This window comes from Amborella trichopoda, chromosome 11, assembly GCF_054954075.1.
Source record: "Amborella trichopoda isolate Santa Cruz 75 chromosome 11, AtrichopodaSantaCruz75HAP2 v2.0, whole genome shotgun sequence".
In the NCBI taxonomy this organism is placed as follows: domain Eukaryota; kingdom Viridiplantae; phylum Streptophyta; class Magnoliopsida; order Amborellales; family Amborellaceae; genus Amborella; species Amborella trichopoda.
The window spans coordinates 25,712,928-25,732,919 of record NC_142346.1 but is presented as its reverse complement, the minus strand read 5'-3'; the positions used below and the strand labels follow the sequence as shown (position 1 = coordinate 25,732,919).

Below are 19,992 nucleotides of genomic sequence, written 5' to 3'. Positions count from 1 at the left end.
TGTATATAGAGGTTACCATCATTCACACTCATGAGATTTTTATTTTATTTTAGGTTTGTGTCTATTTAATGACGCTCTTACAACTACCCATTTTAAAATTTAAGGGTAAAAAAGGATTGTGACCTCCATCTATTATAAACAAATAGTATCTTACACTTGAAATGGTTGTGGCTTGGCTGCCCGGTCTAAAAAGAAATAAGGCAATGGGGTCAATGCAAACAAAATGTGACCCGAAGTTGTCCCACCCATCTCTCTCTCTCATTTTTTTTTTTTTAATTATATTTGGCATGGCCTGACATTAACAAGACCAAGGAAGGGAGGACCTAGGCGTCTTTGGGCTCATCTGGGTCAGGCAGAGGCCATGGGTCTAGGATAGGGATAGGCCTACCCTAAAAAAAACAGCCATTTGCCACCCTACATTTCACACGATGATCCACAAAATCTCTGGTCCGTGTTGGTCGTGCTCGACTAGCCACTTTTTGGTACCTTACACACACTCCCTTTTGTCCTTTCTCTACATTCACATGTTTAGTATTGATAAAATGTCGTCAAAGGGGTGAAAACCCACAGTTAGAAGATCTTAATTAATGTTGTAAAAAAATTATTATAAGGTATTAATTGTACATTGTAAAATTAAGGTACACTTCAAAATTTTATAGGAAAAAGTTGTTTTGTCCAAAAAAAACTCTCTAATTGATCATTTGACCTCGGTATGTATACATATGGAAAAAAAAAATTTTTGCAAAGTCTTAAAAATAGTACATCCTATGACGTATTATCTCGACCATCCATTTTTTAGATTTTTTAGGATGCCCAGATATGCTAGATCTACACCTATATAATGAAGATTAAAGTTAATTTTTTTTAACCTCATAAGAGGTTCAACACTAAAAATGCATATTTTAACTAGATTTTGAGGTGCAACTTCCTGTGTTTGTTCAGGATCACACCTTATACAAACCTCATCCATTAACATTAGAAGGTAATTTTTCAATTTTATTTCACTCAAATACTTCCCCAAAATATTATTTTGAAGACAACCATCCCCCTATTTGAACAAACACGGTACACCTTCATTTGATTAGGACCGTTAACTATATTTAATTACAAAAATGCCTGCTTGTTAAAGCGATCCAACCTTGAATAAAAGTAATTTGGGTATTTTTGAAATATTTTTTAAAAAAGCATTCAATGAAAATTATAAAAATAAACACTTTATTGTTATTTGGGATGTTGTGGTTCTTTTCATAAGTATTGCCACTAGTTTGGCTCATTTGGCCATGGGAAGGGGATAATGTAAAACGAGATTCATAAAAAAAAAAACCCATCTATAATAAGGAAAGCGCGAATTTCGCCGCGCGCATACGTGTCAAACAAATAAGTATCCCGCCGCCTTTTGCTTCAATCGCCATCCTAATACAAATTATATTTTTTGTGTTCTCACCGGTCTATGTAATTTATAATAAATATATTTTATAATGGTATTTTATTTGAGCCCTGTATTACCACATGTGAATACCTAAAAAATTGATTTAATTTTCTTTCATTTCAAACGATGGACCATGTACACAATATATACTCATAAGAGTACGAAAAAGCTTCCTTGTTTTCATTGAAAAGATAAATGATAAACCTTGCTCTCTTGTCCCAGAAAAAACTACATGGCAGAGAGGAATGAAGGAAAACTGACCTTTTGGAACACGCGTCTCGCTAAAAGAACTTTTAAGTAAACTTTTCATAGGTAGTTCCTTTATGGTCCTATTGCCCTGTGTATCTATAGCTAAAATAAATAAATAAATAGTCAAAATGTTTGTTTCAAAAATAAAAATCATAATATTTAATAAAATATAAAAATAAAATTTATAAATATAAATATTTTAAAAAATTTATTATGTGAAAGATAAAAAGTGTAATATATACCCCAGGGTTCACCTAGGTTTTTATGCACCGCCGCCTTGCGACGGGATTTCCGTTGAATTGTCCCTTTTCATAATATTTTACTTATATGTATTATTATAAGGGTGCAGTTCGCATACGGAGGCAACCGTAGATGTAGAGGTAAAGTGCACTTTCAAATTTTATCATGGTATATGATTTTAATGTAAAATGTTTTTAGGATTACCTCAAAATTTATTTTTATATTTAATTGTAAAATTTTAAATTTCAAAAAAGGTTAAAATCAAGTAGATCTATAAACATATGAAAATCTTGAAAATATATGGTATAGATAATATGTTGTAAAATGCATTATTTCTGAGACTTAAAATCTTTTTATTTTTCATGGTCATACATCTCGATGTCGAGATGATCAATCAAAGAGTTGTTTAACATTAAAACTACCTTTTCCGATGGATTTTTGAGGTGCATCCGTAGCAATAGAGGTAAGGTTGCAACCTTATATAAACTTTTTCCTTATTATAATATAATATAGGGTGTGGTTTCAACCTTAAACGATCCAATTGAGGCGCACATCCAAATTTTATCATAACATGAAATTTTGGTGTTAAAATTTCTTAGGATTATCTCAAAATCTATTTTCACGTCTAATTATAAAATTTTAAACTCCAAAAATAGTTAAAACCAAGTAGATTTATAAACATACATCTAGATAATATGTTGCAAGATACACTATTTTTGAAACTCAAAATCTTTTTTTTTTTATATTGGTCGAGATGATCAATTAGAGAGTTTTTTAACATTAAAACGATCCTTCCGATGGACTTTTAAGGTTGCAACCTTATATAAACCTTTCCTTATAATATAAAATACAATATATTATAAATTTGGTGAGAGAATCTAGGTAGTTAATCATACTTTATAAGCTACTTTGTCTTGTTCTTCGTATTAATATCACACTATATAAATATAATTTATAATAAACTATATTAAAGTATGTTATCTAAAAATATATTACAAGTTATATTATATTATATCATATTTTATGATAATATATTACAAGGCCAATTAGGTCCACATTAGGATTTCATTTATATTATATTGTTTAGGGCCAATTTGGATGTCAAATAAAAAAACCTTCACATTGAAAAAAATTGTAATTTTTTTCAACCTTATTTATAAATATTATCATCTTTTTTAATTAGTTTGTTGGACTGTTTGGATGGCGTGAACATATTAAAATGAGTTTCGAGGAGGGACAGAGCGCTGAAGCAAGGATGGGCAGGAGGCATATTTGCACTCCTCTCACAATAACATACGCTCTCGCCTCATACTCGAGGCTTGAGGTATATTCTATTATATCATATTTTATGATAATATATTACAAGGCCAATTAGGTCCACATTAGGATTTCATTTATATTATATTGTTTAGGGCCAATTTGGATGTCAAATAAAAAAACTTTCACATTGAAAAAAATTGTAATTTTTTTCAACGTTATTTATAAATATTATCATCTTTTTTAATTAGTTTGTTGGACTGTTTGGATGGCGTGAACATATTAAAATGAGTTTCAAGGACGAACAGAGCGCTAAAGCATGGATGGGCGGGAGGCATACTTGCATTCCTCTCACAATAACATATGCTCTCTCCTCATACTCGAGGCCTGAGGTATATTAGTAGCTAGGTAATGAAGGCCAAGATAGGGCTCAAGATCAGACCGCCTAATCTTTGCAACAACCTCACCATGCTCATCCTCATGAAATTATACACTGTGACTCTATCATAACCAGCAAATTCTCTAACATGCTCAACCACCGTATCACACAATAAGCCAATATCACCACCAGGAAGAGATTGGAGCCTCGAAATTGCCCTAACTGCTAGCTTTTGAGACTAAACAGCCCCTGTTATAGACAGAGCAGGGTCCTCTGATCGAGCAGGCTGTAAGTCTAGAACAATACCCACATCAATCTATGGAGAATTTCATAAAAGAGTTTTCCAGAATTCTTACAGATAATCCAAACAGGGTTTAGAAGAGTGATTTCTCGAGCCCTAGCTGCCTTTGCCAGCTATAAAGCATTCAAAGGGGTGAAAAGGGTTCTAACATCAGTACCCACCTTGAGAATTTCAATCTAGTCCATGGTTGGAACTGACTGAGGCATTAAATCAAGCATCTCAATGGCGTTTTCACTGTAGGCTATGGCCCTGAAAATCAATTCTTCAATGGAAATCATGCACCCAAATGATTGGATATGACCACCTCTTTGAATTTAGAGAGATAAGCAGTGATATGTTTTTTAGGAACTGATTCAGTGGTGGACTTGACCGATTGAGAATAATCGAAAGACTTACCTGATTCACCGGATTGCGCAAACACAACATGAAGCCTCGCCGATGTGAGAGAGGAAGTTGTGGCGTTTAGAGAGATGGTTTTTGGGCGTTTCTATTATTCATGAACAGGTGAGAGAAAGCTCATCAGAAAAAATTCAAGTTTGACTTGAATTTTTTTTTATTGTAACTTTTGCCTTGAAACTGCAAGATTTTTTATTTCAATATAAAAATATTGCAATTTTGGGTGGTTGTCCAAACGGGTCAAATGAATTTCACAATATTTTTGGATTGTAGTTTTAGGTACACCCAAACTGGCCCTTGTATATATGATATTATGTCATATTATATCTTTCCATATTACATTACATTGAATCTCAAATCTATATAAAATCTATCCGGAATAAGTGCACAATGTGATCCAGCAAACATGCCATACTACTTTTTACCTCAATCTAATGGGTTTGCTTGACCATTTACTTTTTGTACAATGAGGTCAAAATTATTTTTGTTCCTTAGATTTCAAAATGGTTGCTTGTAAGAGTATCATTGACTAGACAAAAAGTTTCAAAATTAAAATTCTCAGACTTCGTGACTCGCCCCAAGCCATCTAATTTCAAAGCCAATGAGTGGGAATAGTTGTGCCCTACTTGTACAAAACATAAATGATCTCTTTGTAAACTATCCCCAATCTAATATTATGTTATTACTATTGTGTATACTTTGCTCCCGTATGAGCACAAAGTCCACTTGCTCCCTCAAGTAAAAAGCCACATGGGGCGGTTTTACTTTGCTCCCGCAGGAGCACAAAGTCCACTTGCTACCTCAAGTAAAAAGCCACATGGGGAGGTTTTTTAGATCTAAAATTCAAGACAGAAGATGATTTATTAATAATGTAAGACATTTTACACCAAATATAGTTAGATCAAATTCTTGAATGGACAAAAGAATTGCTAAAACCTTTTCATTTACTATAGTATCTATTAATTCATAAGATAATTTTCTAAGCTTGAAAAAATAAAAATATATATAATAGGCATGAGAAAATACTTGTGGAGTGTGTATCCATCACGTATACTCTAAATCATAATTTGTATCCTTTCACACCCAAATTTGACTGCCAAAAACTTGAGTTGTATCAATTCAATGTGCACATTCTCTCTAGTCCCGGGTTCCCCTTGAAATCCGAGACACGTGTCATCTGGTCACCCCAATCCGGAGGGCGAGATCGAGGCATCTAATCAGCTTAGCGACTCCACTGGGGACACACTACCCCATCGTCAGATCGTCTTTGTTTGAATAATCTCTCCTTTATTTTCGGCACTACACACACATGGCTTCTGGGTTCCTTAACCCATTCATCCGGATTGGGGATTTTCTCATCTCTGCATTCCCTCGGGAACAAGTTCCTTGAACTTCGTTCCCAACTTTCCTTCTGAGCAAAGACCTAGTTTCTAGCTCCCAGGTCTTGACCTAGATAGGTGTGAGAAGGGACTTAAAAGTCCCTACCTCCCTATCTCCTAGCTCTGGTGGAACCTCCACCAAAGCACTCTTCATCGGTAGAACGTTTGCTACCACTCACAGCATGCACCCTGTCACCGGCAAGTCACTTGCCGGTCGTATTGCTGAGGTACGCCGAAAGGCTACCCAATCCCTTTCTGCAAAGGGCAAGGAAGTTGTCATTGCTCTTGTGGATAGCCGCAAGGCTACCCCCCACATTCCTACACCACCTCGGGTCTCTACGCTTAGAGGCTTGGCACATCGAGGAAGAGACCCCCGAACCTCCACCTCTCGCACACACATTAAGGCTCGTGGGTCATCTAGTCGAGCCACACATCAGGGCAACCCTCGTATTGCCTCAAGTCGGTGTTCAGGATCAAACCTCCTCTGGCCAGGTCCTGTGCACATCATGCATGTGCATCTTGGGCAACGTTGTTGCAGCGCCAACCCGAGCACATGGGAGACGACCCCCTCCTCCCCCCTCTCAGCACACACTAGCGCACTCTGTAAGGGGCAGGCTTCCACATGTTCCCTTATAGACACCTGCTCACAGTTGTTGGCCTCCTAAGGCCAGACAACCTGCTCGAGCCGGGGCTAACCCCCAAGTCACCTGTAATCCTTCTTCAAGGGGCACACACGCGCCGCCTTCACGGACCGCTCCTCGCTCCCTACTCTGGCGCCATCATGAGTCAATCCTTCCCCTGCTTGCCCCTACTCTTTCGGCCAAGCACCTCGAGCCCTGGTACTCGAATACCTTCCCTAAGAGTGTCATCTTAAGCTAGTCCCATTAGCTCGATCATGTCTCTAGCGGCTCAGCTCCATTACTTCCATGCATTCGAACCTCAACTTCCAAGGAAGTTTAAAAACACAATTACACCAATTAACCACATTTAGAGAATTGCGTTCTATCACACATCCTTCATGTAAGCCTCTATCTTTTAAAGTTTTGAGCCCCTTTAGCATTACAATCAGTTTTGCTTCATTGGCATTTTCTATACCACACGTACCTGCAAAGCAGAACATACAATGTCCAAGGTGATTCCGTACCACACCTTCAAAGCCTGTTGTCCCCAGATTCCTTAAGGAGCTCCCATCACAATTTAGTTTTATACTTCGTAATCCAAGAGCAATCTATCTTCCCTTGTACCTCACCTTCATCACGTTTTGTATCATTACATTCCTCACGTTCACTTCCATGTCAACCTTCAAGACCCCAAAACCTTCCTTCGTAATAGAGAACCAACTCCAAAGTGTATGCTGGATTATCTTCTTCAGCAAATCCCATTCCATTACCAGCCCCTCAAGCACCCTTTTATTTCTTTCCAACTAGATTTTCCAAAGGACTCCTGCCATTCCAATCATGAAGATCAAGTTTCCAACCTTTGGCAGCCCATCAAAAGACATATATTCAATAATATTGATGTGGCTTTGGGGAACTAGTCCTGCAATTCCAGTCATTTGAAGAAACCAGCTTCATATATCATAAGTGAGAGGGCACTGTAAGAATAAGTGGTCACCACTTTCATCACACTCCTTGCATATCATACAAATATTTGTCATTATCCTCCCTCTCGTCATAAGTTTATCAACTGTCAGACACTTCCTTTGAAATAGCACCCAAAGAAACACCTTCACTTTTTGTGGATTCCTCCAATACCATATTTTGCGCAATGAGTCCCTATTCCACCTTATCCTATCATAGAATAGAAGATTATATGCTGGTTTCACAGAAAAGACCCCATCACTTTCATCCTCTCACACAAGTCCTAATGTAACTTCACATTTTCTAACAGTCTAAGTAACTCTTCCATCTGCAAGATAAATTCATCACTAACCCTATTATACGTACACTTTATATCTCATATTTCCCTCTCCCTACAGTATACCTCACCTACTTTAGCCCTAGGGATAGATGATGCATTATAGATCAAAGGAAATAATACCTTAACGGAGTCTTCCCAATCCATTTCCCGTGCCAGAATGGAGTCCTAAGACCATCCCCCACCGCCCATCTCGAACAACTCAACATGAACCTTCTATTCTGCATAACACCTTTTCAAACCCTTGACTGCAACCTCGAACTCCTATTATTCCCCAACCATAAGTTCTCCATACTTATCCTTAATAACCACTTTCCATAGAGCCTCCTCACCATCCATAGCTCTCCACCACCACTTTGCTAACACAGCATAATTAGCATATTTTAGTCTTCTAACTCCAAGGCCTCCTTCAGAGATCGGTGTACACACTCTTTCCCAACTCACCAAGTGGTACTTCTTCTCAAATTCACCTAATCCCCAAAGGAAGTTTCTCATCAGTCTTTCAATAACCTTTGAGACCGAAGTTGGCATCATTAGCAGAGACATCTAAAACATAGGCAAATAAGAGAGTGAAGCCTTAATAAGGATCATCCTGCCACCAAGAGAGATTTTTTGACATCCACAAATCCAATTTGGCATGCGTCCTTTCAATTATGGGATCCCAAACCGACCTCGGTAACCAACAGTCTAAGATTGACAACCCCAAGTACCTAATGGGAAATGCCTCCACTTTACACCCCAAAATTTTAGTTAATTGGTTCACGATCTCATTCTCATATGCCACATCAATAATAGAAGTCTTTTCAAAATTCACCGTGAGACCTAACCCCACTTCACAGCATAAAAGTATTCTTCTAATGTTCATAATATGTTCCACAGATGCATCACAAAAGAGAAGGATATCATTAGTATACTTAAGGTGCGAAATCTGTGGACTATTAGCTGAGACCTTAAACTCGTTAAATTACCACATTTCCAATGCTACAGCTAAAAGCCTTCCCCATTATAGTGAAAGGATAAAGGGACAAGGGATCACCTTGTCTCAACCCCCTCGACGCTTTAAAAAATCCATTTGGGCTTCCTTCCATCATAATAAAAAAATGGGTACTCACTAAACAACCCCTTATCCATTTGCACCACTTTTCCCCAAAACCCATGCATCTCATTCCTTCTAAAAGCACATCTTAGTCCACCCTATCATATGCCTTTTCCAAATCAAACTTTAACAAAACACTAGGTATTTGAACACATTTTTCAGCAACTTGGGTCCCCGATGCGTAATAAAGAGGAAGCCCGTCAATAAAGCCCTATATACAGTGGAATTTTTAACAATCTCATAATTGCCCCAAAATAGGCTAAAATCTTCCTAAGGACTCCAAAAAATCGCCTGCCAAGTTTCGTCATATTCTGACATGTCTAAGGTAGTGCAGACAAAGAAACAATTTTAGAAAAAATCAGCCTCTAGCACCTTGAGATGGACCCCATAACTAGAACTCTATTTTCGGTGCATTAAACAGTTGTAGGACTATCGCCATTGGATCCGGCACAGTCAAAAACTCCTAGGGGTCAAGTTTCGACTTAAACAAGGGCTCTAGGAAAACGTTGTGGGTAAAATACTGAGAAAGGGTAGGGCGCACACTATTCATGTGCGCCCTCCCTACACCAAATCACCATTAATGGTGATTGTTTTCACAGTTTCAGGCAGATATTTTCGGGAGCCATACCTCCCTCGTTCTGATTCAGATCACATTCGAATTTTGTGAGTGTGTTCGTCTCTTCAAGACGAGCGTTTTGATATGTGGCACGCCTCGTGATGACGCTCAAGCAGGGAGAAAAGCTAGAAATAAGATGACGATTCGTGAAGAAAGTTGCAGGAAATTCAACAGCGACGCATCTCGCTAAGTGGTCGTATCATGGTGACGCGAAACCAGTTTCATCACGTGTGTAAGGTATGGGGCTATGTCTGGTCTGAACCCGCACGTGATGAATGGTTGGATTTCACACACGAAGTCGATAAAGGTGCTACAGATTCCGCTCAAAACTCAAAGATGGCAAAATCTTTGTACGGGCACAAAATCGAGCTGTGTTTGTTGTAACACGATCGTGACGGCATCATCAGTGCAATACAATGAAGAAATCACGGAAAAACATCAAGAAATGAGCACATCATCAATAAAAAGTTCTCAAGATTCATCCAAATTTCCAGTCGTATGATTGTGGCCTACAAACGCGATCCATGGCTCGAAGTTGGTATCAAATCAATCATCATGCTGAGCCCAACGAGAAAGTAATTATCTCTCGACCAAACGGGCTCTGGAGCAACCTCGAATCAGCCATGGAAGATCACGCATGTTCTAGGGCAGCAACAGGGACTGTTTTCGAATTCCATGTATTGTTGGGCAAAGGCAAAAACTTCATTTTGCACCCTATTTTTAGATTTTTTTTTAATTCAAATAAATTGTAATTATCATCAATTAGGCTTGATTTTGGGCATCCACCCATGTTTTAGGTCCAATTCTATAAATACGTGCTAAACCTAATTGTAAAGGGCTTCCCTCATTCTTCAATTTCATGAATAAAATTTGAGAGTTTTAGTTTTGAGATTGTGGCACGACTTGGCGAGAGAGAGAGAGGAGAGAGAAGAAAAAGTCTGGTACCCCTCGATAAAGGTAACTTCCTCTCTCCTCCTCTCTTCTCTCTTTATTTCTCTCTCCTCTCTTATCTATCTTGCTCTCTCCTCCCTTCGCTCTTTCTCTCTCCTCTATTCTCTCTCATCTCTTCTCTCTTTCTCTCTTTCTCTGTCCTCTCTTCTCTCTCTTTCCCCTCCTATCTTACATCTCTTTCTCTCTCCTCTCATCTCTATCTCATTTCTCTCTCATCTCATTTCCATGTCATCACTCTCTCCTCTCATCCCTATCTCATCTTTCTTTCTCTCTCCTCTCCTCTCTTCCTCTTTGCTTCTCTCTCATCTTCTTCTTTCTGTCTTTCTCTTTCTTTCTCTTTTTTTTTTCTCTCTTCTCTCAACATGATGGTAGTGGGCCATCGTTGTGCATGTCTTTCACCCCTTTCCTCTTCATCTCTGCTCTGTCTTTAATCACCCCCTATCGCTCCTAATCTTTCCTCTCTCTTTCCTGATCTTCTTTCTTTACTTTCCTTCTCTCTCTTCTTTCTTTCTCCCAATTCTCTTCTTTCTCTCTCTTCTCCATTCATGCTTGGCGGTGCCTATCGCCAGGCTTGATGTCCTCCTCTAGACCACATACAGTGAGCCGGACCTTAACCCGAGTGGCGGGTCGAGCCTCTATCTGAGTTTTTTCCTTTGCCATAGACAGCGGAAGCCCATCGCCGTCCATATTTTCTCTCTCATCTCTCCTGTCATGGACAACGGAATCCCATCACCATCCATATTTTCTCTCTTCCCTTCCCTTTGTCATGGACGACAGAAGCTCATCTGTCACACCCCCAAGCAATTTCAATACAGATATTCTTGAGATATGACAGTCCAAAACATATATACATCTCTTGATAGGACAAATTTACAGTGGCGATGTCTTACAAAGTAAATAAAGAAAGCTAGCACAACAACAGTATCTTCCAAGGTTGATCTTGACTAGCACTCAAAATGAATTCGCAGTTATCCTGAAAAAATGTTTACCATAGTTTGATGAGTTTGGATACTCAGTAAGTGATCATCATAATCCTAAAAATAATCATGGTTGAAAGATATCAATATTTTCAAAAAGAAGATCTATTAACAGAAATGCATCAATAGTTTCACTTTCAATAAATGCATAATTAAGTATAATCCGAATAATTGAAATGCACATAACACTTTAACGGCAGTGCATAATTCAAAGGATTTCACAAAATACCCTACTAGCGTCCTAAGTAGGTCACCTATATACCCCATCAGCGTCCTGATGGGTCCACTTAATCCCTATCGATGTCACAGATAGGTCCACTAAATCCCTGCAGGTCCACTTATACCTCACCGACGTACCAGATGAGTCCACTTAATCCCTACCGGCGTCTCAGGTAGGTCCACTTATACCTCACCGACGAACCGGATGAGTCCACTTGCATACTTAAATTATTTCTAAATCTCTTTAAACATTCGAAAGCAGCAAATATCATGTACTCAACATATCACTGAAATCATTAATATGAATCTCACTGACACCATTAATAAAAGTCACTTTCAATAACATTTCAACCAATCAAATATTTTAGGCTCAAATTTAGAAAGGTAGCAGTTCGTAAAGACATTCTAGCATAATTGCCAATCTAATATGTATAGAAAAACTCTTATAGAAATTCAAGAATATGGAATTATCACAATTTATGGGATGTTAATTTGAAATTAAACATTTCACAACAATACTATAATCAAATGCAAAAATATCATTTTTCAAATAATAAGGCAGTCATTTGCACATGAAATTCACAATGTCTAAATATTTAAAAACAGTAGAAAGAAATCTCACAATTTTACTAAAAGCAGAAATATCACATTTATTTCTAATAATTTGATAGTATCTAAAATTTTCTAACAATAGACAAGAAAAATAAATAAATTTATTTTTCTAAGAATTTACAGCATTTAAAATTTCTAACATAGATAAAATATCACAATTCTTATTAAAAAGATTATTTTTCAAGATAATGAGGTCGTGTGCGCATAAAATTTATCACGCCTAAAATTCATGATAATAAGCAGAAATAATTATTTCATTTTATTTTTAAAAAGAATGGATTATTTTTCGAGACAATGAGGTCACTTACACACAAAACTTATAAAATAAAGATTATAGACGGAAATATCACTATTTATTAAAAACAGACTATTTTTTAGGAAGACGATGTCACTTACTTAAAATATTTTGGGAGGGAGCTTCCGATAAAAATTTGGCTAGAGCGAGAGAGAGACCTCGCCTCCTGTATTTAAATTCTTACGACACCTTATAATAATATTTTTTTAAGTTACACCTCATACACGAGGTGTAACGTTTATATTACCTCTTATACGCTTAAAGCCCACGTCCACTTGACGTGGCAAGGCAACAACAAACAAACAAATTCAAACTAAAAGCTTTGAAAAAGGTGATGGTCCCTAAGGACTATCATGCTCATATGGACCATCACTTATAAAAGTTTCTTTTCTTTTTTTTTTTTTTTTTTTTTTTTTTTTTTTTTTGAAAGTTTAAGATTGTTACATCATCGCCATTCATGTTTCTTCCTCTTCACTCTCTCTTGTCATGGATGGTGGAAGCCCATCGCAGTCCATGGTTTCTCTCTCCTCCTCCCTTTGTCATGGACGGTGGAAGCCTATTGCCATCCATGTTTCTCTCTACTCTCCCTTTGTCATGGACGACGGAAGCCCATCGTTGTCCATGTTTCTTTCTCTTCTCTCTCTCTCATGTCATGGACGGCGGAAGCCCATCGCCGTCCATGTTTCTTTCTCTTCTCTCCCTTTGTCATGGACGGCAGAAGCCCATCGTCGTCCATGTTTCTTTCTCTTCTCTCTCTCTTGTCATGGACGGCGGAAGCCTATCCCCGTCCATGTTTCTTTCTCTTCGCTCTCTTTTGTCATGGACGGCGGAGGCCCATCGCCATCTATGTTTCTTCCTCTGCTCGCTCTTCTATCATGGACGACGAAAGCCCATCGCCGTCCACGTTTCCTTTCTCCCTTCTCTCTCTTCTTTCTCTTCTTTCTCTTCTTTCTCTCTGTCTCTCTCTCTTCGCTCTTCCTTCTCTCTTTTCTTCTTTCTTTCTATCCCTTCTTCCCTTATTCTTTTCTCTCTTCTTTTCCCTTTCTCTCTTTTTTCTTCTTCATCTTTTTCTCTCTTCCCCCTTCTCCTATTCTATTTTTCTCTTCTTTTTCTTCCCTTTTCACTCTCTCTCCTTCTTTTCTTCTCTCTCCTTACTCTTTCTTTTCTTTTCTTCTCCTTATCTCTTCTTCTATTTTCCCTTTTCCCTCTCTTTCTTTTCTCTCTTCTTTCTTCTTCCCCTCTCGTTTGACCAAAGGAGGTTAAGATTAGCACTGTCATGGTAGTCCTATCGTCTAGCAGTAATGTCGTTGTGACGGTCTGAGTTACCGTGCCCGTCTTATCACCACGACAGGCTAGCCATCGTGTCAAGTTGGTCAATGATGGTTCTGTCGACAAGTAGCATTATCGCCGTGTCGATTTGAGTTACTGTGCCCGTTTTGTTACAACGTCAGGTCAATCACTTACTGGTCTAGCTACTGTGTCAGTCTAGCCGCTTGGTCAAATTCTTCTCTCCCCTTTCTTATATTCTATCTCTTTCTTTTCCTTTTCTTCACTCTAATCTTTATCTTCTTATTCTTCCTTTCTTCTTTTGGATGACCCACTTGTCTTGTAAAGTTAACCATGTGTGTGTGATTGCAGAAACAAGAGAGTACAGGTCAAGGGAGGCGATTTCGAACCAGTTGTAGGACTTGGGCTTTCTTCATGATCTAAGAGGGTTCCCACGTGAGTCAGCTCGAGTAAGTCCCGGACCCAGGTGAGGTGTGTTCCGCCTCGCATCAAATTCCTCTCTCACCCTTTGATGTACTTGCCCTTGTTCTTTACCAAGGTTCCCGAGAGAGCGATCTCAAGTCCCGGGTTTCCCTCGAAACCCGAGACATGTGTCGTCAGGTCATCCCGACCGGAACGGCGAGATCGAGGCATCTAACCAGCTTGACGACTCCACTAGGGACTTACTACCCCTTTGTCGGATTGTCCTTATTTGGCTAGTCTCTCTTTTTTGTTTTCTGTATTGCCTTCACATGGCTTTTGGGTTTCTTAATACATTTATCCCGATCGAGGATTTTCTCATCCCTGCATTCGTGAGCATTCCTCGGGAACAAGTTCCTCGAACTTCATTCCCAACTTTCCTCTTGAGAAAAGACCTAGTGTCTCGCTCCCAGGTCTTAACCTGAATAGGTGTGAGGAGGGACTTAAAGGTCCCTAAATCCCCATCTCCTAGCTCTGATGGGTCCTCCACCAAAGAACTTTGCATTGGTAGCACGTCTGTAGCCACTCGCAGCACGCACCCTATCATCGGCAAGTCACTTGCCAGTCGTATTATTGACGTACGTCGAAAGGTTGCCCAATTCCTTTCTGCAAAAGGCAAGCAAGTTGTCATTGCTCCTGTGGGTCGCCGCAAGGTTACCCCCCACATTCTTACACCACCTCGGGTCTCTATGTCTAGAGACTAAACACATATAGGAGGAGACCTTGGCGCCTCCACCTCTCACACACACCCCAAGGCTCGTGGATCATTTACTCGAGCCACACCTCAGGGCAACCCTCATGTTACCTTGAGTAGGTATCCAGGATCAAGCCTCCTCGGACGGAAACCTGTGCGCATGCATGTGCATCCCACCGCTCAAGGCGACATCATTGCTGCATCATCCCGAGCACACGGGAGACGACCCCCTCGTCTTCCTCTTAGCACACACTAGAGCACCCTGTAACGTGCAGGTCCTCACCTATTCCCTTACAAACACATGCTCAAGGTTCTCGGCCCTCTAGGGCCGGACGACCTGTTCAAGCCCGGGTTGACCCCCAAGTCACCTGGAATGCTACTTCTAGAGGCGCACACATGCCCCCTTCACAGACCGCTTCTTCCTCTCGACTCAAACATCGTCGGGAGCTGGTCCCCTCCTCCTCCGCCCTTTCTCCTCCCGGCAGACACCTCAAGACCTGATACTCGAAGGTTTCCCTAAGAGTACCATCCTCAGTCAGCCCCATCAGGTAGGCTATGCCTCTGGAGCCCACAAAGGAGCTCGAGGCAAAGGCCTGATGATTGACAAAGTTTTATGACTTTCAAGGTAGCAGCTCAAGCTGGCCCCTGTTCATGGTCCACATTTGATGCCCCATCTTATGGACACGCCCTCATGCTTTAAGAAGGTGGGATAACCCCGACCTCAGGCTCAGTTATGGAAAGAGGTCTATCGTAGTCTCAAGCTCAAGCAAGACAGAGTACTGCAGATCATGATTAAGGAGTCAACCAGAAAAGTCGGGGCACCCAGCTTTGAGGGTCTCCTTCCTAAGAATCCTTTCTACCCTCTTCGGATCTCAGAGCTCAAAGAGGAGGGGCCAGAGTATTGTACAATGGTTAGCGTCATAGAAGATGACCCAACCACCCAGCAACCACGGTCCCAAGACCGTGGAGAACCGGTCCTTACATGGTCGGCGTAAAAGACTCTAGTTCAGTCGGGGCATGTTGAGCCCTTGCTGATTGATCTGCCACACATGACCCATCAAGCTCGAAAGTCCTCAACTGCACGTAAGCCTGACCTCCCTAGAGAAACGGTTAGTGTCATGGTTGTAAAACTAACGTGGCGACTCTCATGAAGGTGCATGAATAGTTTTGAAAACATGGTGCATGCGATGATGGAGAAGATTGATCGCATGGAAACTTCGCGACACTCGGCTAACCATGAGACAAACTCCCATCCCTCAGATGATGCAGCTCCTAGGCAGCCTCCTCATTCTGTCTCACAGGAAAATTCTGTCCCCCACCCCGTCTCACAGGCAGACATTGATGCTATGGTGACTCACAACCTAAAGATCAGACAAATCTTAAGAATATAGGGTGCAATGCTTTGCCAAAAGCCATACCACTCCTACATTGACCAGGTTCCATTTCCCGCGGACTACAAGAAAGGGAAGTTTCCCCTGTTCAATGGTACGACTGTCCCCCATACCAACATATCACACATTTCCAGGTGGCATGTTGAGAGACAGCGGATGATGGGAGACTCTTCCTTCGTCAGTTCATTGAAACTCTCGATGGCTCAGCCTTTCAGTGGTATGCTCAGCTTCCCCCAAATTCAGTACATACTTGGGAGGAAATGGAGAAACCAATGGTTTAAAAACCGGATCGGTGACCCGGATCGGGCTTTTCAAAAACCGATCCGGATCGGCGAATCGGCGATCCGGATCGGAATCGGGTGAATCGGTCAGAATAAAGCTTCAAAAAAATCCGAAAAAATTATTAAAATTCATTATAAATATTGGTTTTTAGGAATTCAATAAAAAATGAGGGTACTCCATTAAGAATTTTCATGTTTTTGAATGAATATGCAAATATTGATATGTTCTTTCCCTGCATGAACCGCCATTCAGCATTTAATTTACAGTATTTCGTGCTCATCCCTACACTGTTGCTGTTGGGACTCGATATGTGAATAATATGGTTGGGATAGGGTGGCCTCAGAATCATCATCTCTCTCGTTTTCTCTTTGAATAATATGGATTAAAAAAAAAAAAAAAAAAATTTTCAAAAAAATCTATTATGGATTAAAAAAAAAATCACAAATTTTCAAAAAATTCTATCATGGATTACAAAAAAAAATTCGATCATGGATTAAACAAAAAAAATCACAAATTTTCAAAAAATTCAATCATGGATTACATAAAATTCGATCATGGATTACATAAAATTCGATCATGGATTACAAAAAAAAACAAACAAAAAAAACAAAAAATTCAATCGTGGATTACAAAAAAAGAAAAAAATAGTTCGATCATGGATTACAAAAAATTCAATCATGGATTACAAAAAACTCTATCATGGGTTACAAAAAAAGCAAAAAACAAAAAATTCAATCATGGATTAAAAAAAAACAAACAAACATTTCAATCATGGATTACAAAAAAAAAACAAACATTTCGATCATATATTACAAAACATTCGATTATGGATTACAAAAAATTCTATCATGGGTTACAAAAAAAAAAAAAAAAACAAAAAAATCGATCATGGATTACAAGAAAAGAAAACAAACATTTCGATCATGGATTACAAAAAATTCTATTATGGGTTACAAAAAACCAAAAAATTCGATCATGGATTACAAAAAAAATCTATCATGGATTACCAAAAAAAAAAAAAAAAAAAAAAAAAAAAAAAAAAAAAAAAAAAAAAAAAAAAAAAAAAAAATTCCGTACGGAATCGCCGATTCACTGTTCGGACTCGCCGATTCCGTACAGTGAATCGGCGATTCACTGTACAGAATCGTCCGGTTCTCTCTAGAACCGGACGATTTCCGATTTTCGGGGCGATCCGGTTCCTTTTTCACTATTTCCGAGTCGAACCGGGCGAGTCCGGTTCGACTCGGCGTTTTTTTAAACGCTGGGAGAAACTATTCCACCAACGCTTCTATGAGGTTGAGAGAGAGGTTCAAACCATCGAGCTTCTCACCTTGACCCAGGAACCAGATGAACCCGTGGATCAATTCATAGCAAGGTGGAGAGATTTAGCTGCTCGTCACCCTAACCCTATGCCTACGAAGGAAGCAGTCCAGACTTGCATGTAAAACATGAGGATTGAGATTGCTCTACATGTTGAGGCCTCCAATCCGACCTCCATGTCAGAGTTGATCTCTAAGTAAATGCGCATAGAGAGTTTGTTACACCACCATAGTAGGTCACGACAACAATCTTCAAGTTCGGGAAATAACCGAGACAATGGAAGTTCTCGAATCAACGCCCGGGGCAATCAGCAAAAAAGGGTGATCAGTGCGGCGGTCATCGTAAGCGATCCAAAGAAGACTGCCTCCTAGACTTTAAACCTCTCAAAAGGGGTAGGCACAACAAAGCCAGCGCCTCAGGCAGGCAAGCAGCAACAATCATACAACCAGGTACCCCCACCTGCGAACCTTAATCGAGAAGACTATTGGGCCATGTATAGGAATAAGGTTTACCCTTTTGAAAAAGAATGGGTCCCTGCACTATTCTGGTTGCTACTAGAGCAGAACATGATTGAGCTACCTGAGAACAAGTTTCTTGAGCAAGCTGGTCTCGAAACCCATGCAAATTACTGCGCTTACCATCGGAGGATTAACCACTCCATCGAGGAATGCTACACACTCAAAGGCTTCATTGAAGCTTTGATCCAGAAGGGTCAGATAAAACTCAAGGAGCTTAAGAAAGCATTAGGGGCAATTGATGCCTCTCATGTGGTGACAGTGTTGGAGGAAGGCCTGCACTCTTCCAACGAATTGCCATCAAATCTCCTTCAGGCTTTGTTTGACATAATGCTTCAACAAGGACTTGTCACGACAAAGCTAGCAAGACAGCCCAAGCGCCTTACCCAAGGAACCGAAAATCATTGATGCTCGTATCACCAGATACAGGGACATGAGATGAGTGAATGCTATGGGTTCGACGTCGTGGTTGCGGAGAAAGTCCAGATAGGTCTCATTGCCTGAACACCCACAAGCCAGTACTCCCATTCAGGAGAGTATCTCAATACATGACTCCCATAATGATGCCTCCGATCCCGCTAAACCCTCGACCTCCCAGCTATTGAGAGTCTATGATTGGTGGAGCAGACTCCTGTCTTTAAAACGAGAGGCAATTCGTCAAGCTAGGGCTGGTCACAAACCTAGCAAGACAGAGCAAGCACCTCCGAAGGCGATTAGAAGGAGATGGGCCCCAAGGTCTGCTCGCCGAAAGAACAAGGTTCCTGACCCGCCAGTCGAGCAGAATTTCTCAGGCCTCTTCCCCAATTGCCGACTTTACAGGACTTCATCCTCGACACAATTATCCCTATTCCTTCACCTCACTAAGAGGACATCTTTGAGCCATCTTCTTCTTAGGACAAGTCCAATGAGAGTGACAACATTAAAAGTACCCCTCAACGGTCTAAGCGGGGGAAAGACCTAAAAGACTCACTGCACACGTCCAACTATGGTGATGATGTAAAAAGCTGCCCAGATCGGTCTAATGAGGGGAATGACCTTAAAGGTCCCTTACCTACTAACCCATCTTGTTCCTCTTCTTCTTCTTCCTCTTCTACGTCTTCTGTAGGTACAATTCTAAAATGTCCAGACTTCGAGGCTCTTAACAAAGATCTCGAAGGAACCAATGTATTCAGGATGCACCTGAGGAGGCTAAGAAGACGCTAGCCCAAACGACTGGATTCTTGACAGTCGCTGACGCCTTGGCGGCTGGAGCCAAGTTGAAGCTATCCTCTTCGACTAGGAAGCGTAAGAAGTTAAAGCCGCAGAAACCTCAGTGGCCTCCTGAGCCCGACTTTGAACAGAGGCTGAGAGAATCGAGAGGGTAAAGTTTCTATTCTCAGGAAGTCTGTTACATGGTGTAAATCTTAGAAGCGTCACCTAGCACGGGGCAAATGAGCCTGAGGTCGGGGAAAATGCTACAGCCTCGACCTGAGAAGCCTGATATCTTAAAGTCTCCTAGTCCTCCACTTCTCCCTCACCCAAACTACTTACCCATCCTTAAGCTCCATGGGCTTCTTCCTCGACCAAATACCTCGGACAATCTACCCATCCTCCAATTCCCTGGGACGTCTCTGGTCCCACATACCCAGTCATCTCCTAAACCTCAATCACAAATCAAGCCCACTGTGCAACCAAGCTAGCAAGCGGCCCAAAATAAACGTCCTCCACCTAAAATTGCTCCTGAACCCATTA

General features: G+C 40.3%; 1 protein-coding gene and 1 pseudogene across 2 annotated transcripts in view; both read right to left on the bottom strand.

Moving 5' to 3' along the window:
• Positions 1-3,526: 3,526 nt before the first annotated feature.
• Positions 3,527-7,017, bottom strand: LOC110006647 (phytochrome B1 pseudogene; annotated as a pseudogene).
• A 4,022-nt stretch (positions 7,018-11,039) lies between these two features.
• Positions 11,040-19,992, bottom strand: part of LOC18446498 (histone deacetylase 10, chloroplastic) — a 72,042-nt gene continuing 63,089 nt past the window's right edge. For both annotated transcript variants that reach the window (XR_016044756.1, XR_016044753.1), the window contains one exon: positions 11,040-11,183. The gene's annotated coding sequence lies outside the window, so the exon portion shown is untranslated. The remainder of the gene's footprint in view (positions 11,184-19,992) is intronic.